Genomic DNA, 20,911 nt, shown 5'->3' on the forward strand with positions numbered 1-20,911 from the left:
TTACCTCATAAATGGCCGAAGTCAACACTTAGGAAAAAGGAGGTTGCTTGATTCCCAGTGGAGATACAAAAGAAGTGAATTTATTCTGACTCATTAACAGTTCCTTGAAATACGTTACGAAGTCCCTCTTTTCACTGATATAGTTTTAGGATATTAACTGTATATAGCTTGGTATATAATACTTACTTTATACTAGGAAATACACTGGGAATATGGCGAGTATGCATGCCCCCACATCTCCAGTTCCGTGCCAGTCATAGGCAGACGACATTACCATAAGAACCTCTAACAGCATCACGGACAGAACCTACTCACTGCATTATGATTACCTTACCTTTCTTCAGGTATAGGTCGAGGAAATGAGGCTGATGACTGCGCCAGTCTACTCCGCTACTACACTCATCACCACCAACAAGCACGAACACAGGTATTCACCTGACATTACACACACACCCTCCTCGATGATCGTTTGAGTGAATCACGACACTGGACTCCCCCCTCACTGCACTCAAGGAACTTACAGGGACAAACTTTGGGCAACAAAAGGAAAGGTTCCTACTCTGCCAGATCAGTGCCTCCCCGACATGGGTCCCCATGTTATGTAACACCCACTACAGCACCTTGACGACCATACAGGGCAACATCGCCTTGTGCATCTTGATTGGCTGCACCAAAACTACTCTCACCGATGACTTACACGTTGAAAATAAAATCCGTCCTATCGGAGAGTATTTTGATATGACAGGCATACAGTCCTACCCAGCAGTCTGCAGCGGGTTGGTCTATTCACCGAGGACCACCGGGAGCTACATAACCTAACTTAACCTCATTTAACCTAACCTAATCTAACTTAACCCTTCTTTTCCATTGGTTCTCGGTGTGCCACGATATTGTCCTCAGCGATTCCCGGGGGTTGGTCTTTTCACCGAGGACCACCTAAACTAACTTAACCTAAACTTGCTTTTCCAGTGGCCCTCGGTGTCTCGGCGAAAAGACTTACCGGCCTGCAGCAGCACACAAAACACCGCTGTTATTACACGGCACAGCCACACAACACAATTTTACCCATAACATAACCCCCCCTAAATTACCAGACCCTCTTCGACATCATCCACCCTCCAGACACACCAGTACTAGCAAAGAAGAAATATCTACTGTATATATTTATTTCACGCGCAGACCAATACAAAACTTTGATCAGGACACTATACTACATGCCCCTTCACCCACCAATCACCCATCAGAGATATTCTTAATTACAGCTGACAGAGTTCAGCTAGCTAGGCTTCGTTCAGGAAATTACCCAGTCCACTTAGTTACCAGCTTCAGTACGATTGGGTGGAATGAGAGGTGGCACGTGGCAGGCTTGTAGAATAGGTCCAGACAACATAGTACACATACTGAAGCACTGTACAGAAAGCGTCAGACTAAAGTACAAAAGTAGCATCAACTGTGAAGGAACATATGGGACGACACAATAGGGGCAGTTGCTTACTTGTGGTCACCAGGTCTGCATAGCCAGGCGGACCGGGATTAAGTACCAAGCGCAGAATCTGAGGGGGTTTGATCTAAATTTATTTAGTCTTCATCGGATACTTTGGTTATGGAGAGGAACACCTTCATGCCAAGGCATCAATATATCCAGGCGGGTTTGCTGCCCTGTTGTACAGTAAAAACGTCCCTGAACTCCATCTTTAATCCCCGAATGGACGATATAGGACTACAGAAGATGAGCATATTATCTTGCAGTTCAACGAAGTTACTGTTCATATTTGTCTATGTAAAAATAAATGATAGTGTTATACTAATAAGGTTTCAGACTCCCTAGAAAACTGAGTAAATGGAATGGTTACACAATTGTCACACTGTTTTTATCGAATGAAATAATCATAAAACTTCATCTGGAATCAAGTAGATTATAAATATACAGAGCAAAAGAAAATTTGCCGTGTGATAGTCTGCGAAAGAATTGAACAGTCCTATGGATAAGTATGATATGAACGATATAAATATCTGATTAACTATGTTTCTCTTACACAGATTACGGAGGATACAGCAGCAGTGCTGCATTTTTATGCATTTGAAGTTATTCTAGATTTACATATTATCATAATGCAGAATATATTTGCCATATATCTTTTTGCAGGAATATTTCATGGCAGATCACTTATGGTACCGTATATGGTGATGCTTCTTAATTATTCCATCTGATTTTGTTCTCTGTTCTTTCTTTCTCTCCCCTTCCCCCGCCCCGTTTTTCTCTCTCCCCTGTGAGGGAGAATTTTTTCATTGCTATCATTATATTGAATGATACAAGAGATTGCATATTCGAAATGGCCTGTGCCTTTGTTGCCTTGTTATTCCTTCGTACTTGTTTATGATGTATTACTAAGGTGTGGTAACCTGGCTTAATGTGATACTTTGGTATGACCCTTTGTGATGTCGTGTGGTGTGTTGTGGTGTTGTGCATTCTGGTGTTCTGTACTGTGGTGTGTAGTATTGTGGTGCAATGTATTGTGTTGTGGTGTATTGTGGTGTGATGTCATGCTGTGTGGTGTGATGGGATAGTATGATATCCACGACATGGCGTGGTGTTTATTGTGTTGTGTTGTGTGGTGTGATGTGTGTTGTGTGTTGTGTTGTGTGGTGTGTTGTGTGTTGTGTTGTGTGGTGTGATGTGTATTGTGTTGTGTTGTGTGGTGTGATGTGTGTTGTGTTGTGTGGTGTGATGTGTTGTGTTGTGTTGTGTGGTGTGATGTGTGTTGTGTTGTGTTGTGTGGTGTGTTGTGTTGTGTGGTGTGATGTGGGTCGTGCTGTGATGTGTAGTGTGTGGTGTGATGTGTGGTGTATTACTGTATGTGGTGTGATGTATGCTGTGTGGGGTGGGGTCATGTATGATTTCTGATATATCAGCATAATATGATGTGGTGTGGTAATTTAATGTGGTGTGAAAATTTGTGGTGTGCTGTAGTGGCACAATAGGATACGTTGTGGTACTGTGTGCTGGTATAACATGGTAATCGTGGCGTGTGGTGTGCTGGTATAATATGTGATGACATAATAAAGAGTATGGTGTGGTGTGCCATATAACGTTATAGTATTATGTTATGTGATGTTAAAGTTGGTATGGTGTGGTATGGTGTGTTGTGTGGTTCGCATTGTGATAGCATTGCTGGGTATGAGGTGTGGCAGTATAATGTGCCATAGAGCGTGTTGCGGCATATATATATATATATATATATATATATATATATATATATATATATATATATATATATATATATATATATATATATGTATATATATATATATATATATGTATATATATATATATATATATATATATATATATATATATATGTATATATATATATATATGTATATATATGTATATATATGTATATATATATGTATATATGTGTATATATATATATATATGTATATATATGTATATATATGTATATATATATATATATATATATATATATATATTTATATATATTTATATATATATATCATTCATTTCCACCCCACGGGATGCATAGGGCCTCGATGAACTCTCTCCATCAATATTTGTCTCTTGCCATCTCCTTCAGGTCCCACCAACACTCCTCTCCTGCTTCCCTTGTCATTGTCCTCAACCAGGTTTCCCACGGCCTACCTCTATCTCTTCATCCTCTAGCAGTCCACTCTGGCACATCCTGTATATATATATATATATATATATATATATATGGAGCCTCTGTGGTATTGTGGTAGAGTGCGTGTTTCGTACACGGGTGAACCAGGGTTCGCGTCCTGCCAGGATAATAAACTTTGGGAGTGTTCACCCGGCCACGTACTGCATTGGTGGACACAAGGGGTGCCTTGGTTGAACCAGTGTCGCTTACTACTTGCACCCAATCGGCTTGCTCAGGCCGATTACACTTGGTTCATAGACTACACACACATCCAAAGACACTCCAACACTACAATTACACATACAAGCACTTCTCACCCTACATACAATGTCTACCAGACAGCCTAAGCCACTTGGTAGAGATATATTGGCTATATCGTCCCGACTTTGGTCGGGATAGGCCGGTCCTACAGTGGATACTCAGACGGCTGATGATACACACACACACACACACACACACACTCACACACACACATATATATTGTATATATATATATATATATATATATATATAGAGAGAGAGAGAGAGAGAGAGAGAGAGAGATGGAATCTGAAGACAATAATATTAATCAAATGTGGAGAGAGGTAAAAGAGGTTTTGCATGATAGTGCAAAAAAAAAAAAAAGGGAAAAACGAGAAGGAAAAAGTGGATGTCAGATGAAACATGGAATGCAATTCAGAAAAGGAAAGGGGCGAAGTTAAGAAGTGAAGAACAACATGTTGATGGCCAGGTAGTTGAAGTACTTAGAGCAAAGTACTGGAGTATACATTCTGAAGTAAAAAGACTCGATAGACGTGATAAGAGGAGGCTATATGATGAAAAGGCGACAGAGACAGAAATTAAATTAAGTAAAAATGACGGTCAGAGCACAAGAGCAGCGTATCAGGCCATAAAGGAGTTAACTGGGACAAAAGAGAAGGAAGGAAATACCTGTACGAGATAGAAATGATAATCTGATGACTAAAGATTTGGATATAAAAGGAAGGTGGAAAGAGCATTTTGAATCTGTTCTAAATAGACCAATCCCAGCTGAAGAGGACATTTTGCCAGCCGAGAGAGATTTGCAGAAACAGGGTATATAACTTTGGAAGAGGTAGCAAAATCTATAAAGGAGTTTTAAGGCCCCAGGAGAGCATGGAATATTTCCTGAAATGCTTAAGGTGGAAAATGATGAGTTGATGAATGCGCTTTTGAAACTTTTTAACGTGGCTTGGGATAATGGTGGAATTCCAGAAGAGAGGAAAAATTGAGTGATTATAAAAATACCGAAAAAAGGTGATTTAAGTGTGTGTGGCAATTGGAGGGGGATAACTTTGACACCTGTAGTTGCAAAAGTCTTTTCCAAAATCTTTTTGAACAGAATAGAGCCAGTAATTGATAAAATTTTAAGAAAAGAACAAGCAGGATTTAGAAAGGGTCGAGGTTGTAATGATCAGATTTTTATTGTAAGGTATCTAATGCAAGAAGCTAATGAGATGAAAATGCCACTTAGTATGTGTTTTGTGGATTTTGAAAAGGCGTTTGATAGTGTTTCACGTGGAGTTATGTTGAATGTTATGAGATTCTGTGGTATACCAGAAAAGTTTGTAAATATTGTTAGAAGACTGCATGAAGGTACTTTTTGTAAGATAATGGTGGGTGGTTCTTTGAGTGATCCATTTGAAATTAGGTCAGGAGTGATTCAAGGAGTTCTTTCGCCATTGCTGTTTGTTTTGGTTATGGATTATGTTATGAGAAAGGTTGTAAGGAGAACAGGTACAGGAATTAACTGGAAAGAAAATAAGAAGCTGATGGATTTGGACTATGCTGATGATATTGTACTGATTTGCGGAAGTATTTATGAGATGCAGAGGGTGCTTGATTGTCTGGTGGAGGAAGGAGAAAAAGTGGGATTGGTAATAAATTGTGGAAAGACTGAAATTATTAATATGAACGTGGAGAACCAAATCGATTGTGTAATTGGGAATATTGTGGTGAAGAAAGTAGAAAACCTTAAATATCTGGGAACGATTGTATCATATGTGGTAGGTGGGGGCGCTCACCATCCACTCACTCAATGTAGTGCTGCTCTCGGGTGTCTGCCCTGTCCTCTCCTCCATCCTTCTTTCCTTCCATCATCTTCTATCTTTCTTTCCTTGATTCTTTCCTCGTCCTTCTGCCTACGGGTGACTTTACACTCCCTCTTCTGTCTTTCATTCCTTCATTCTTTCCTCTTTCTTCTGCCTACGGGTGACTCTACACTGAGTGACACGTCAAATGGTTTCCTGTACACCAGGGAACTATTTACTACGCTGGGTGGTAACCATATATCCAAATTTTGGCGCCTGGCGGTTTAGTGGGTAATTATTGTGCTCCAATCGGATTGAGAGGGTGATGGTTTATATCCAAGGGGTGGTTGGGGTTTATTGATCACGTAATGCCACTCAGGGATGAGTGAGGTTGGTCACTCTCATCTTAAATGTCAGGACCAACTGCCTAGCCCAGGGCTCCTACGCTCCTCATGGGGCAATGTAGGATTGGATGATGGATGGATGGATGGATTGTATCATCTAATGGATCATTAAACAATGAAATTGAGGAGAGGATTAGACAGGCTTGGCGAGCTTGTTGGAATGTTGAAATCTGGAATAATAATATGCTTTCGGTACATACTAAGTGAAAATTTACAAGTCCATGGTTAGACAAACTTTAATTTATGGGCATGAGTCATGGTACAGTACAATTGCAACAGATCAGAAAGTATTAGGATTTGAGAATAAATTACTGAGAAGGATTCATGGGGTAAAGTGGCAAGACAGTTACAAATGAAAGAGTAAGGGATATTACTAGAGTGGAACCAGTTAATGATTATGTGAGACTGTCTCGCTGGAAGTGGCTGGGGCACAATACAGAAAAGAAGGCAGTTTAATACAGGATGTGCCAGAGTGGACTGCTAGAGGAAGAAGAGGTAGAGGTAGGCCGAGGGAAACCTGGTTGAGGACAATGAAAAGAGAAGCAGGAGAGGAGTGTTGGTGGGACCTGAATGAGATGGCAAGCGACAAATATTGATGGAGAGAGTTCGTCGAGGCCCTATGCATCCCGTGGGGTGGAAATGATTATATATATATATATATAATATATATATATATATATATATATATATATATATATATATATATATATATATATATATATATATATATATATATATATATATATATATATATATATATATATATATATATAATTGCGGTGTGGTGTGCGCAGGCTGCAGTGCCACTGAGCAGTGTCGCGTGGCCGGGGGTCGGTGTCAGATGACCGCGTGCCTCAGGAGTGAGTTCGAGCTGCCAGGAGGATGCAAAAAGAAGAACTGTTGGTGCTGCCTTCCAGGTGAATCAGTGATTGTACTGGGGATAACTGACACAGATGACGTTAAGAATTACATGGACATGGTCTCTTAGGGTACTAAGCTTACTCTGACGAATTGAACGTTATGCCTCTAATAATGTGCTTTTGAACACAAGTCATATTAAGCATGGTGTCTAGATGGTATATTATAATACTAAATTTGCCAATATCCCCATAATATATGGTTTTATCAATAATTTGAGCGGTAAGGAAAATTTAGCATATTTTAAGGATGATGAGACCAATTTTAACTTTTTTTTTAAATACAAAATGATTAGCATATTATTAAGCATATTATTGCATAGGCCAAAACTTAACTTTAACGAAAGGTACATAAAAGTAACATACGGTGATTGGCAGTCATCAGCCCTTTTCCTTTACTTGGGGTATTATAATGGATATTATTCCCTTGTTAGCATAGACTACAAGTGCTGCAGAAAGTGGTCTAGCCTTTGGACTGTTATTGTACGGTTATATTTCTCATATTTCTATATCTGTGGATCCATAATAATGAAAACTGGTACACCCATTTCTATACAGTTAGTTACAGAACCCTCTGAAAATCATGTTATCAGTTTATTTAATACGTTTTTCCCTATGCTTGAAACAATGGCATAATAACGAATGAAAAATAAAAATACTGACACACGTTTCTGCTGGCCAACAATTAGATATTTACAGACCTGTATAAGCCAGATAATGAAGTGTATGCTCTTTTTTTCAATTTGCCATGATCTTGTATGAAAAACTTATCACTCTGATTAAAAGTAATTACAAAATAATACTTGTATATTCGTACATGCAGACTTATTCTACAGTTAAGTTAGCATTAACTTTGGTAGAAAGTCTTAACACCCCAAAAGTATATATTTTTAAAGTAAAAGATTAGTAAATAGAAGTAGGATTTAGATATAAAGATTACCTTATTAAACCTTGGCCTCTGGCACAGGACCTGTGAAGACATCATCCACCACTTCCAAGGTGACATCAACAAGTATCACAGCGAGTTCACCTCCCATAACCACAGCAGTACCCACATCAAGTGAGGCAGGCAACGATACAACCACCTCAGTGCCGGCAACAACAACAACATCCACTACTTTCCCAACACCTCCTAAAACTACATCTACTGTAAGGCCAGTGTCAACAACAAAGTCTACTACAACACAGCCAAAGACTACAACTAAGGTTACCACTTTAGCGCCAACGAGTAAATCTACTACAAGTACTTCAACCACCTTAGTGCCGGTATCAACAACATCTACCACTCCAGTGCCCACTACCACATCAACATCCTCCACTCCACTTCCGACGACAACATCAACAACAACACGCATATCAACCACCACCTCACCTCCAGTAACCTCTAGCACACCAACCACCTCCGTGCTCATAACCACAAGTACATCATCGACCACCTCACCACCAACATCCACGAGTGCACCATCTCTTTCACCAACAAGCACAAGTGCACCAACATCAAGTACAAGTACGCCAAGCACCTCAACATCTACAATCCCACCGTCCACTTCATCATCAACAAGCTCATCATCCACTTCATCATCAACCTCAACAAGCACAAGCACAAGTACATCGTCTACCTCAACATCAACAAGCACGTCTTCCACTTCAACTAGCACAACTACGTCGTCTACATCAACAACAACAACATCAACGACTACAACAACCACACGTATGTAAGAGTGACAGTGAGGTTGTATAGGTACAAGTGAGAGTGAAACTCTGTTAAATTAAGCAACAGCAAAGGTATCCAACATTCCCCGGGGGAAATTTATGACTGTGTATAGTGCCATAGCCTGTGATTCTAGGGGGCCACCCCCTGTGGGAGACGACCAATGGGATTCCATTTAACCGTTGGACCAGTTTTATTCTTTGTGTCCATTTTCCAGGGAATTTATTCGCCATGGGCTTATCTTACCATGCACCTACTCTCCCATTATCAACCCAACAAACCACCCACAATGTCCCACCCTGTACCACAACACCCACCCACACACCCAACCAGCCAAATTGTCGTACTATTGATATGTGTGTAGGTGGAAGTTAAAAGCTCTATGGCAGTTGGGCACGATGGTTCCATTATGTTAACTTGAATAGTTCTAATTATTTCTAATTTTGGCCGTCAAGGGCACTACTTTTCCTACTTAAACTGCGCCAATTAAATTACTCAAAAAAGTTGCACATTAGACGCCTTTGGAGCCCTCTAGATAGGTCCCCCTTTATATTCATAGTGGCCAAACACAGACAGACAGACAATCAAACAGACAGACCCACTTTCATAAATGTAGGTAAAATGAATGGTGTTATTAGAGTTGAGAATGAAGCTCTGTGGGGGGACACGCGGATAGTCATTCAAAACGAGCATAACTCTCGGTTGATAGCAAGTGGTTTTGGGAACAATTTATGGTGAATACACACATATAAGTTTAGTAATTACAGCCTTGAACGTATCCAAAGTAATACAGGTTTGTAAAAAATCCAGTGTTTATCTATCTATATACCTCGGCTGCTTCCTCCAAGGAAAGGGAGGTGGCCGAGACAGGACGACACACTCCCAAGTTACTCATCCACTCAAACACACTCATTCACATCTTAGCCCCAAGGGAAGAAGGGAAAGATCCTCACTGCATCACACCACACAAGGGTCAACTGCGCAGTGCAATCAGTGACATCCGCAGCAGGACCCAACAGCAGAGCTGCTTTACCCTTGCCACATCATAATGGACCCATCCCCTTACCTGCACCTGACCTGATCAGCTGGTCAGACCAAATGCGTGAGAATATCTCCTCAGGGCTGCGTCATCATTTATTCATTCACAATTTCTCTCCAATCATTTCTATCACACGCAGCCACCCTTCCTTGGTCAACAGACATCCCTCTTGCATCCAACGCTCTCTTCACACAGTCCATCCATCCTATTCGTGGTCTTCCTCTCAGCCTTACAACTCTCACATCAGATCTATTTAGATTTTTCACCAATCGCTCATTATCCATTCTCTCCATATGCCCGAACCATCGCAACACCCTCTGCTTGACTTGATCAGCCATCTTCCGCACAAGTCCAGTTTTCCTTCGCACTTCATCATTTTGCACTTGATCCATGCACGTCACTCCACACATACTCCTCAGACATCTCATCTCCATTACATTCAAACTTTTCCTCTGTATTACTTCCATATTCCATATTTCAGCCCCATATAACGCAGTCGGTACCACAACACCCTCAGTCCAAAATATAATCTCCCATAGATTTAGCAGCGACTAAAGTGGGCCAGATGGTATGTCTGTATGACCTATGCAGTAATAATGTAAGGCAAGTTGAATCCTCAGAGGGCCACCCCACACAAGGGAGGCAGGGGGGAGCAAACTCCGGTGGTCTCGGTCAGAGTCATTACTCATATTCATGGCCAAAATTTGATGTTTTAAAAATTGATATGTATTCACCCTAGTCACGTGTACGGATGAGAGGAATGAATGAACAACGTTCGCCCCTTGTGATGGAGTGAGCAGTCTGCTGGCACCTCGGTAATGAAAATTTGGACGGTCATAGTTTTTAACATTGGGAAACGAAATTTTGCTGACTGGTAGGCGTTTTCCGTGGCAATGTTGTGGCAGGGTGGGACCCTTGAAGATCACCAGTTGCCCTTACTGGCAGATCGCCCGGAGGGGTCAGTACCATATTTTAATTAATTTCCTTTTATTAAGAGCATTATATATTATACAATAATGGATCTTTACTGGAGTCACGTTTTGGGAGAGGTGACACCCCCAAGTATAGCAACCTTGTATTTTAGTACCATTTTTATTTCCTCCCAGATCGTGAAAATATTAAGAAATATAGTTAAATACTATTATATATAACAAAATTATGTATAATTTTAATATATACAAATGGTTTAGGTAGAGAAGGCCAGTGGTCGTAGTGTTAAGTAAACAAATTTCGTTTCATCACTAAGCTTAGCAGCCCAAGGGAACTGTGATGTGTCCATACCTCCTTACCTCTCTCTCTCTTTCTCTCTCTGTCTTGGTGCTAACAAGAATATATTGAAAAAGATGTCATCAAGAGAATGGTTTAAGAAGAGAAGAGAAGAAGATGGGTAATATAAAGGTATGAGATTCTGTGTGTGTGTGTGTGTGTGTGTGTGTGTTCTTACCTAATTGTTACCTAATTGTATCTTTACAGGAATGAGTCAAGCTTGTACTGTCCCGTGTCTTAAACCATATTTATCGTACATATCCTTAAATTTGTGAATTGTTTTGGCACACACTGTTTCATTCGGTAGTGCATTCCATTGATCAATTGCTCTGTTTGGGAAACTAAATTTCCTTACGTCTTTATCACCTCTCTTCTTATGCAGTTTTTTGCGGTGTCCTCTTACTGATGCATCTCCATATGTTAAATAATCATTTATGTCTATTTTCTCCTTCCCTGATATGCACTTATATAGCATTATCATGTCACCTCTTTTCCTTCTCTCCTGTAGTGTTGGTAGATTCAGTTTATTTAGTCTTTCTTCGTAGCTTAGGTCCCTTAAGCTTTGTATCCATCTTGTAGCGGCCCTTTGAACTTTTTCAATCTTCTCTATGTGCTTTTTGAGATGAGGACTCCAGACTACTGATGCATATTCCAGAGTTGGTCTAATGAATGATGTTATTATCCTTCTTAGCATGTCTTCATTTATGTATGTGAATGCTATTCTCATATTTGCAAGCAGTGTATACATGTTCCGTACCTTCTCGCTGATGTGGTCAGCCGGAGATAGTCTGTTTTTGAAGATCACACCTAGGTCTTTCTCTCTTTCTGATGTGTATAGGGTTTTATTTCCTAACTTATAATCTCAATCAGGTCTTTTTCCACTTTTACCAAACTTGATTATATGACACTTGTCCACATTGAATTCCAGTTGCCAGGTACTACTCCATTCATGAAGTTTATTTAATTCTTCTTGTAGCTCTTTACAAGAGTCTGTGTTAGTAATTCTCCTTTGTATTTTTGCATCATCTGCAAACATATTCAGATAGCTCTCATTTCCAGTGTTACTGTTTATATCATTTCTATACACTAAAAACATGATTGGGGCCAGCACTGAACCCTGTGGTACTCCACTAGTCACTTCTTTCCATGATGAGTAGTTTCCTCTTAGTACTGTTCTCATTTATCTTTTTATGAGAAAGTCTTGCATCCAACTAAACAGTTTGCCTCGAATTCCTCCTTGATGGTACAGTTTCCATAAAAGTCTTTGGTGTGGTACTGTGTCAAAAGCTTTCTTGAAATCTAAATAGATACTGTCCACCCATCCTTCCCTTTCCTGTATTGTGTTTGTTACTCGGTCATAGTAGCTCAACAGATTAGTAACACATGATTTTCCTTTTCTGAAACCAAACTGTCTTTCTGTTATCATACTGTGTTCTTCTAGATGAATTACCCAAGCTTTTCTTATAAGCTTTTCTAATACCTTGCTTACAACACTGGTCAGTGATACTGGTCGGTAGTTGAGTGGATTTTGTCTATTTCCTTTCTTGAATAAGGGGACAATATTTGCTTTTTTCCAAATATCAGGTAGTTTACCTTGACTCAAGGATTTCTTGAAAACTAAAAACAATGGTTTACTCAACTCCTTTGCACATTCCCGTAGTACCCAACATGAAATTTCATCAGGACCACTTGCTTTTCCTTTGTCTAATCAACTTAACTCCTCCTGTATTACTTTTTCTGCTGTTTGTATATCTGGTAGTATGTGTGGACATGCGTGTTCCACATATTCCCTCTCAAAATTTTTTTCCTCTGTAAAAACTAATTGGAAATTCTTATTTAGTGCATCACAAATATCTTTCTCTTGTGTATAAGTGATTTCCTCGTCCGTAATTGTTTGTATTATATCTTTTACTTTGGTTTTGCTTCTGATATAGCTGTAAAACAGCTTTGGTTGATCACTACTTTTATTTATTATATCCTCCTCAAACTGTTTTTGGGCTTCCCTCCTTATTCTTGTATAATCGTTTCTTGCCTGTTTGTAATTATTATACGCCCTTTCACTATTATGTCTTCTGTATCTATTCCACAACAAATCTCTTCTTTCTTTTGATTTTTTACATTCTGTATTGAACCATTTCTGTATTTTCTTATCTGCTTCTTTGTGCTGTGGGATGTACTTCTGGACTCCTGTTTCATAAAATTCACATAACTTTTTATATACAGCATTTAAATCTTGTCCTCTAAGCTCATTTTCCCAATCAGTTTCTAAGAAATACTTCTTTAGGTCTTGATAATTTCCCTTTTTATAGTTTAGGCTCTTTTTGTAACTGTCATTACTGTTTACTGTGTCATATGCTATCCTGAAGTTATAATTTAGTACTGCATGATCGCTTTTGCCGAGTGGAGGGTGATATATTAAACTGTCAATATCATTTTCTTGCCTAGTAAATATTAGATCTAGCACTGAAGGTACATCAAGTCCTCTTTTTCTGGTGGTTTCCCTCACATGTTGCGTTAGGAAGAACTCTTGTACGAGATCCAGGAGCTTTTGGTCCCAACAGCTTTCTTGGCTAATTATATCTAGAGTATTCCAATTTATATTTGTATTGAAATCCCCAGTTAGTATAATTCTTTCTGATTTCTCTTCCATTTTATGTAGTAATGATCTTAAACTCTGAATTGTACTCTTTGCCAGGTCCTCATATTCATCTCTTTCCCATGTGTTTGATCTGGGTGGCATGTACAAATTGGCTACAATTACTTTCCCTTCAGATGTGTTGATCTCTACTGCAATCAGTTCTACTTGTGATGGTATATCTAGTTTTATTTCATTGACTTTTAGATTTTTCTTAGTTAATATTATAATTCCCCCTCCTTTTTTTTAAATTTCTGTCTCTTCTCCATATATTGTATTCCTCTAAGTTTAGTATGTCATTGGATATCCTTGGTGTTAATTTTGTTTCAATTAGGCATATTACTTGTTGTTCAAGTAAGGGAGGGGGGGGTGAGTTGGGGGGAGGGGAGTCAAATGGTGGGTGACAGAGTGACTTGGAGGCGTTTTGTCTGCGGCCACCCTTTGCGGGATTAGGGCGTCGGGCTATAGATAGATAGATAGATAGACTTGTTGTTCATTTTCTCTGAGATAATCATTCATCTCTAGTAATTTAGATACCATTCCATCCACATTTGAGTACATCAACTTTATCATCTTGTTTATATACTTGTCATGACATGGTTCTGCTACCTTCCTCCTTTTTATTCCATCCTGTTTGTGTACCACTTTCGTGCCTGCAATCCTATTACTTTGGAAAAAAATTTCTTCTTCTCCTTTTCTGATCTTCCCTCATTTTTTGTTTTTGCTTCATCCCTTTTCTCTTTCAGTAATTCCAGTTCCTCTTGTGTTAGGCATCTTTTTATCCATACATTTTTGAACTCCTCTTTTTCCATAAGATTCTTTGCATTTTTTAGTATCTCTTCCACAGTGTTTACACTCTGGAAAGTCACCTTTAGAGGTCTTGTCTTGCTTTTCTCATATTTCCCTAACCTTTTGTGTTCCTCTATGTCTTTAATACAGATTTCCTCTGATACTTCTTTCAGTAAGCTCATTGCATTTGCCATCTCCTTTTTGTCTCTTGTGATCTTGTTTTTTTACTTCCTCTTCTATACCAGTGATTACTATAGATTTGTTTATATCTACTGAATCTCTGATCAACTTTGGATTGTTTTGGATTCTTTTCACTTCCTGTTTAATGCTTTTTTTCTCCACCCTTGTGTGTGTGTGTGTGTGTGTGTGTGTCTGCACTTTTACTGTTGTGTAAGCTGACTCCAATCAATGGTCCATATCTTCAAAAAGGGACACCTGAAATTACGTGCATGAAAAAAATAAATAAATATACAGAGATGGCAGTGAGCTCAATTCAGCAGAAAAAGGTCGAGATACCAAAGCGACATGTACGAACATTCCCATCCTACAATTATTTTACGAAAGTACCCAGCCTTATGGGTAGCATAATGCACCAGAAAATTGTACTGGTAATCAACCACGTAGTGCAAAATTTATGCCATTAAAAGATATAGGCAGGGGATTATAAGTCGCTTTACTGCCCCGAAATTATCGTATTATTATTATTTTTTTTTTTTGTGCACTACCCTCCCTACATCGTTATATATTCTAGAAAGTGTATCTAGTCTTGTTTCGCTGATTTAAAGAATATATATAAAAAATCGCGGAAGTACTTTGTGATTTGTTCAGTTTAAGTTCTTAGTAATGAAGTGATTAATGAATTCTATGCCTAACCCGCTGAAGTTCGAAAAATCCTTCTTGAGATGAATAAAACCTTTTGGAGATAACAATAAGGAACTCTGAGAGACCGTAATACACAAGCCTTGCGATGGGACTCAGATTGAACTTTTGATCTAACTCTGTGACCTTGACCTTTGACTGAATGTTATCCAACGTGACATACTTCGTCTCTGCGTGACCACTGAACCACCCTCCACTAAGCTTGGTCCAAACTGGATGATGAGTGTATAAGCAAATCTTGTCCTGTTACCTGGACCTTTGCCCTACTATTCTCAAAACTGGATATTTTAATAACTGGTTGGCCCTAAATCGTACCACCGAGTTTTTTCTGAACTGAATTAAAACTTTCTGAGTAATAATTCCAAAAAAATTATACTGTCCTGTGACCTTAAATTTGGACCGAGTTTTCCAAAAATATAATATCTTCACTCTTTCCTAACCCTCTGTGGTTATGCACGATTTCGTTCAAGTCGGATCAAAAGTGCAAAGGTTAATAAATTTCCGACGCTTTAATTTTGACCATTTCTGCCTAATATCTACCATGCATCCGAGCCAGTGGAGATAAACAAATGAAGGTGATAGCTTTTGCAAATTAAAAGCTAGAAGGATCTAAAAAGGATAAAGAATATGGAGAACTTGGGATTTTTATCGCCTGTGTTTTGATATTTATGATCATGTTCTATTTACTTTAATAGAAGCATTAGGTATAGATCAGCATGAGGATTAAGGCTAGATGTTAAAAGAAAAAAAAAAAACATTCATACTTCTGTGTCTGGGAGTTACAAAGAAATATATCCTTACATAATATCTACCAACACTTTGATAATTATACGTGGGATAAAGCCATTCTTCATACACGTATATGAAGGCTATTATCATATGAGCATTATACGACTAAGTTCCCAGTGCTCTCAATTGTCTTTGCATGACGGCACTACTACCGCATTTTATTTCGAAACACACACACACACACACACACACACACACACACACACACACACACACACACACACACACACACAAGAGAGATTACACAAAACATTTTAATAAGTATCGACCTTACTGTCGGCTATTTACAAACTGTTAACTAAAGTCCTTACAAAGAGAACAACAACAGAGTTGGATGAAAACCAACCTCGCGAGCAGGCAGGATTCCGAGCGGGAATTCGACATCCGATCACCCCCACAAAATGAGTCAGCTAAGTGAGAAAACTACAGAACGTAATTAAGCACTGTGCTTATGTTTTGTTGATTACAAAAAAAAAGGCTTTCGACCCAGTGAAGCACACATCAATAAAGCCATAAATTCATTCTAGAAACAAGAAGCAAAGGGGACCATTGCACACCCGTTCGGAATTATATACAGTTAAGGAACTGCTGTAGTTAGGTAACATAAAGACCCAGAAAAAAAAAAAATGATTGAGAATGGCGTGCATCAGCATGACTGAATTTTAACACAATTATTTAAAACATGCCTAGAAAATCTTTTCAGAAAGTTAGACTCGGAAAACAAAGGAGTAAGCTTAGACGGAAGAACTTAAACCGTTTAAGATTTGCAAATGGCACTGTCCTTAAATCAGTAAGAGCAGAGACACTGGAAGAAATATTAAATGACCCATATAGGAAATGTCTGAAAATAGGACTAAAGTTAACCGGCGTAAATTCGTGATGTTTAATTCAAATACACCAAAGGGCGTCATCAAAATACTGTAAGTAAAGATGTTCTTGAATACAGTTACTTGGGGCAAATATTAAAATTTAATGATATATCATGCCTAGGGAACAACTTCTACTACTACCACCATGTTTTAGGAATTTTCTTCTTCATGCATTGGGTAAATAAGTGGGTGACTCGGCACCGACTTTCTACATCTACATCCAAGAGTAAATCAGCTACTATCCCATCTTCTCCTAGGGCAGCTTCTCTTTTCATGCTTTTAAAAGTTTACTTCATCTGGTGTTACCTCTGGTATTTGGCTTGTGTCAGCTGAAAAGTCAGCTGCTGGTACTATTATCCTTCATGCATACACTTCTTTGTGAAATTATTCAACTCTCTTCTCTATCTTCTCTGCAAGTGATTCCAGAGCCTTTCTTTCCTAGTGTCATTTTGCTTTGGACCTGGTTCAGACTTTTTTTCCTTTTTTAGTAGTTTCTTTGATCTGATCCATGTTTCTCGTTATTTTCTCTCTTTCTCTTATTGATAAATTTAAATGCTTTTACTCTTTCCCGTTCTTCTTTCTTTGTTTTAACTTTCATTTCCTTTCTTCTTGTCTTGAGCTTAAGGGTCGTTTTTGAATACTTGTTGGCTCTGGTTGTACTGGCATTCCCTACTACCTCCGCTGATTCCCTTCATACTTTTATTAGTCTGCTGTTCAACTCATCAGTGTCACAGTCGCTGTAACTTAGAGCTTGAAATTTATTCTTATACTTCCGTTTGAAAGGATCTTCGTTTTCAGTTACTTTTGGTTAACATGTATACCTTTTTATTTCAGATATCTCCTTTCTTTTTTTAATGAAATTGAATCAGGCTGTGCAAGCCACCATTCTATTGCCACTTCGTATATTGACTTTTTTGATAACTGTGAAATTGTAGATTGGGTTGTTCTGCTACTGAAGTCGATTTCATTCTCTGTTTCTATATTTGGGTTACTTCATGTCCATTTTCTCCTCGTACTTTTGTGGAAGAATGTGTTCATTTTTCTTATGTTATACAGTACATTTCAGAAATTTTTACCGATATTTCACCTCTGTCAGTCCTCTTTCATGTTCCGAATTATCCCAGACATGCTCCTCCATTTTCTGGTATGCCAACTTTTTCATCGATATTTCCTATGATCACAGTATGGTGTATCTAAGTATTCTCATCTTCCATAATCTGGGAGATATCGTTATAGAATGTTTGTATTTCTTCGTCTGTACTTTGTTAAATGGGTGTATATAGTTGCGTTACTTTAAGGGTCGTTCATTTACTTAGTCTGTTTACAATCCTTGCTAGTCAGTCAGACACCTGCTGAATTTAACTATATTCTCTGAAGGACGTCTGTCAGTAAGAAATCCTGCACCTATGACTCTTTCATTCTGCCTTCTTCTGTTGTAAAAGAGGCGGCTAATGCCTTGAAGATGATTTTTTTGTTTTCTGTGGATCTCTCTTAGTCCTTCAATATCCCAACTAATATTTTCTAATCTAGGCACATAAGCTATCAAGTTTGTTTTCTTCTGCTAGGACTGTTACATTATATATGTATATTTTCATAGATTTCAGTTTGTTTAATATGCCGGTCGCTAATTTGCCAAGACGGGGCCTACATGTCTTCGGTGGCACGCATTCCGTAAGCACAGGAGGCAGTACCGTTCGACCTTTAGTTGACGATGGTCGAACAGGAACGCCCGAATATTTATTATGAGTAGATTTCATGTTTTGATGTGGGGAATGTGGGAAATAATCTCACCTTCCTGCTACCTCGTATATTTGGTGGAGCCTTTTTGTATTTATAGGGGTGTCATGGTCTACGCCGTCGAAGACGGTACCTGACATAATATCTATATAGCGTTCACGTTGTATATATATATATATATATATAGATATATATATATATATATATATATATATATATATATATATATATATATATGTATATATCTATCTATCTATCTATATATATCTATATCTATCTATCTATCTATCTATCTGTCTATATATATTATCTATCTATCTATCTGTCTATCTATATCTATCTATCTATCTATCTATATATATATATATATATAGAGATATATATATATATATATATATATATATATATATATATATATATATATATATATATATTTTATGTGTCCGACTCTGGGCATAGGCTTCACAGCCTGCTCTCAAGGCCCAGTAGTCCTCCTACATACCATACACCTCTGTACATGTCACCACTTCGGCGATAACACCCACCGTCCATATTGAATACATGCTAGGGCTGTCTCATACAGGACTGGTGTATTGGTATTAGCGGGGGTACTTTTATGACATGTCGGCGGGTCATCTGGTAGATCAGGAAAGTCTGCTTTTATGAAATTCAAATCCTTAAACTGTTCCCTGCCCCAGCCGGGATTCGAACCTGGGTCCAACAGGACTGCAGGCCGCCTCTCTACCGATAGATAGATAGATAGATAGATAGATATCTGTGTGTGTGTGTGTGTGTGTGTGTGTGTGTGTGTGTGTGTGTGTGTGTGTGTGTGTGTGTGTGTGTGTGTGTGTGTGTGTGTGAAGGGGTGGGGTGTGTGGAAGGAAGGGAGGCCTAAATAGCGTTTCACACAATTCCAGTCTTTACATTATGTGACAGCAGAGGCGAAGGCGGCGTCAAAATCTAAAGATGAAAGGTTTACAATGGTTATTATAGTCTTCGAATAGCCTATACCAGCCACTGCCACTTTATATTTTTTTGCTTAAAATCATTTACTTAATGGAAAATCAGAAAAATTAAGCTCCTGCATGGGATATTTAGAGATTGTTTTATAATAAACATGTAATCTCTTCAGTAACTCTGTGATGGAGAATGATAACCTTAATATAATTGTAAATTATTTTCCGGTCACTATATTTCTTTTATAGCAATGCTTCTATCTACATATACTGGATGCATTCGAATTATCTCGTCCACAACTTATCTCGAGCAAAGATCTTCTTATGACCTTATGCATTACTGAATGAAGGAAAAAAATAAAGAAGGAAGAAACAGACCCCTTGAGCAACTTCGAAAAAGTAAGAAACACAGAAGAGATTAAAGCTGGACAGAATACACATAAATGGAATTACCTTATTCAAATGCCTTTACATTTCTAAGGACGTTCTTTCCTACATCACGTATCCGCCTATCTACCCAATCACTGTCCCTCCCACCAGCTCTCAAATATTTAATTGTCTACGCTCACAGGCATACCGAAACACCCTACTCCAGTGTCTCCCAACAACTGGTACACATCTACCCACAGGCTGTTCTCATCAGTCGTCACATTTCTTCTCAATGACCCTACAGTTGTGTCGCCCACCTAACCCCACACCCTTACCTCATCAACTCTACCTTTATCTCTCTCAACCTCAACACATATCTGCCCACCAGCTAGACCTCTTTTTCTCCCATTCTCGTACATCTTCCCGCCATCCCTACCTTAGTGTTTCCCACAAACCATCACGCTTCTCCCCCTCAACACTTTGCTGGACGTAGAGTGTGGAAGGTTACGTAGAAATTCAGTACTATACCTGGACATTAAAACGGACATTTTATGACATCATGAGTTTTGGCCCACTAAATGTTAACCCGCTGTGTTTTGTACGTTAATATATGTACTGTGAGAAAAGTGTTGAGTGTGCAAGTATACGACACATTTTACGAACTTATATTTCAGACACTTTTCATATGAGTATGACCACATTTTGAAGTTCAGTGAAGAGGTAAACTTCTGATTATAACCATACTTGGTGGATGGGCTGAGAGTCAGCCAATGAGTACCAATACGTGTATTTATTTATTTATTTAGAATAGGTCAAAAGTCAA

Source organism: Coenobita brevimanus, chromosome 53 (assembly GCF_032717465.1).
Source record: "Coenobita brevimanus isolate Jiangsu-jjx chromosome 53, ASM3271746v2, whole genome shotgun sequence".
NCBI lineage: Eukaryota > Metazoa > Arthropoda > Malacostraca > Decapoda > Coenobitidae > Coenobita > Coenobita brevimanus.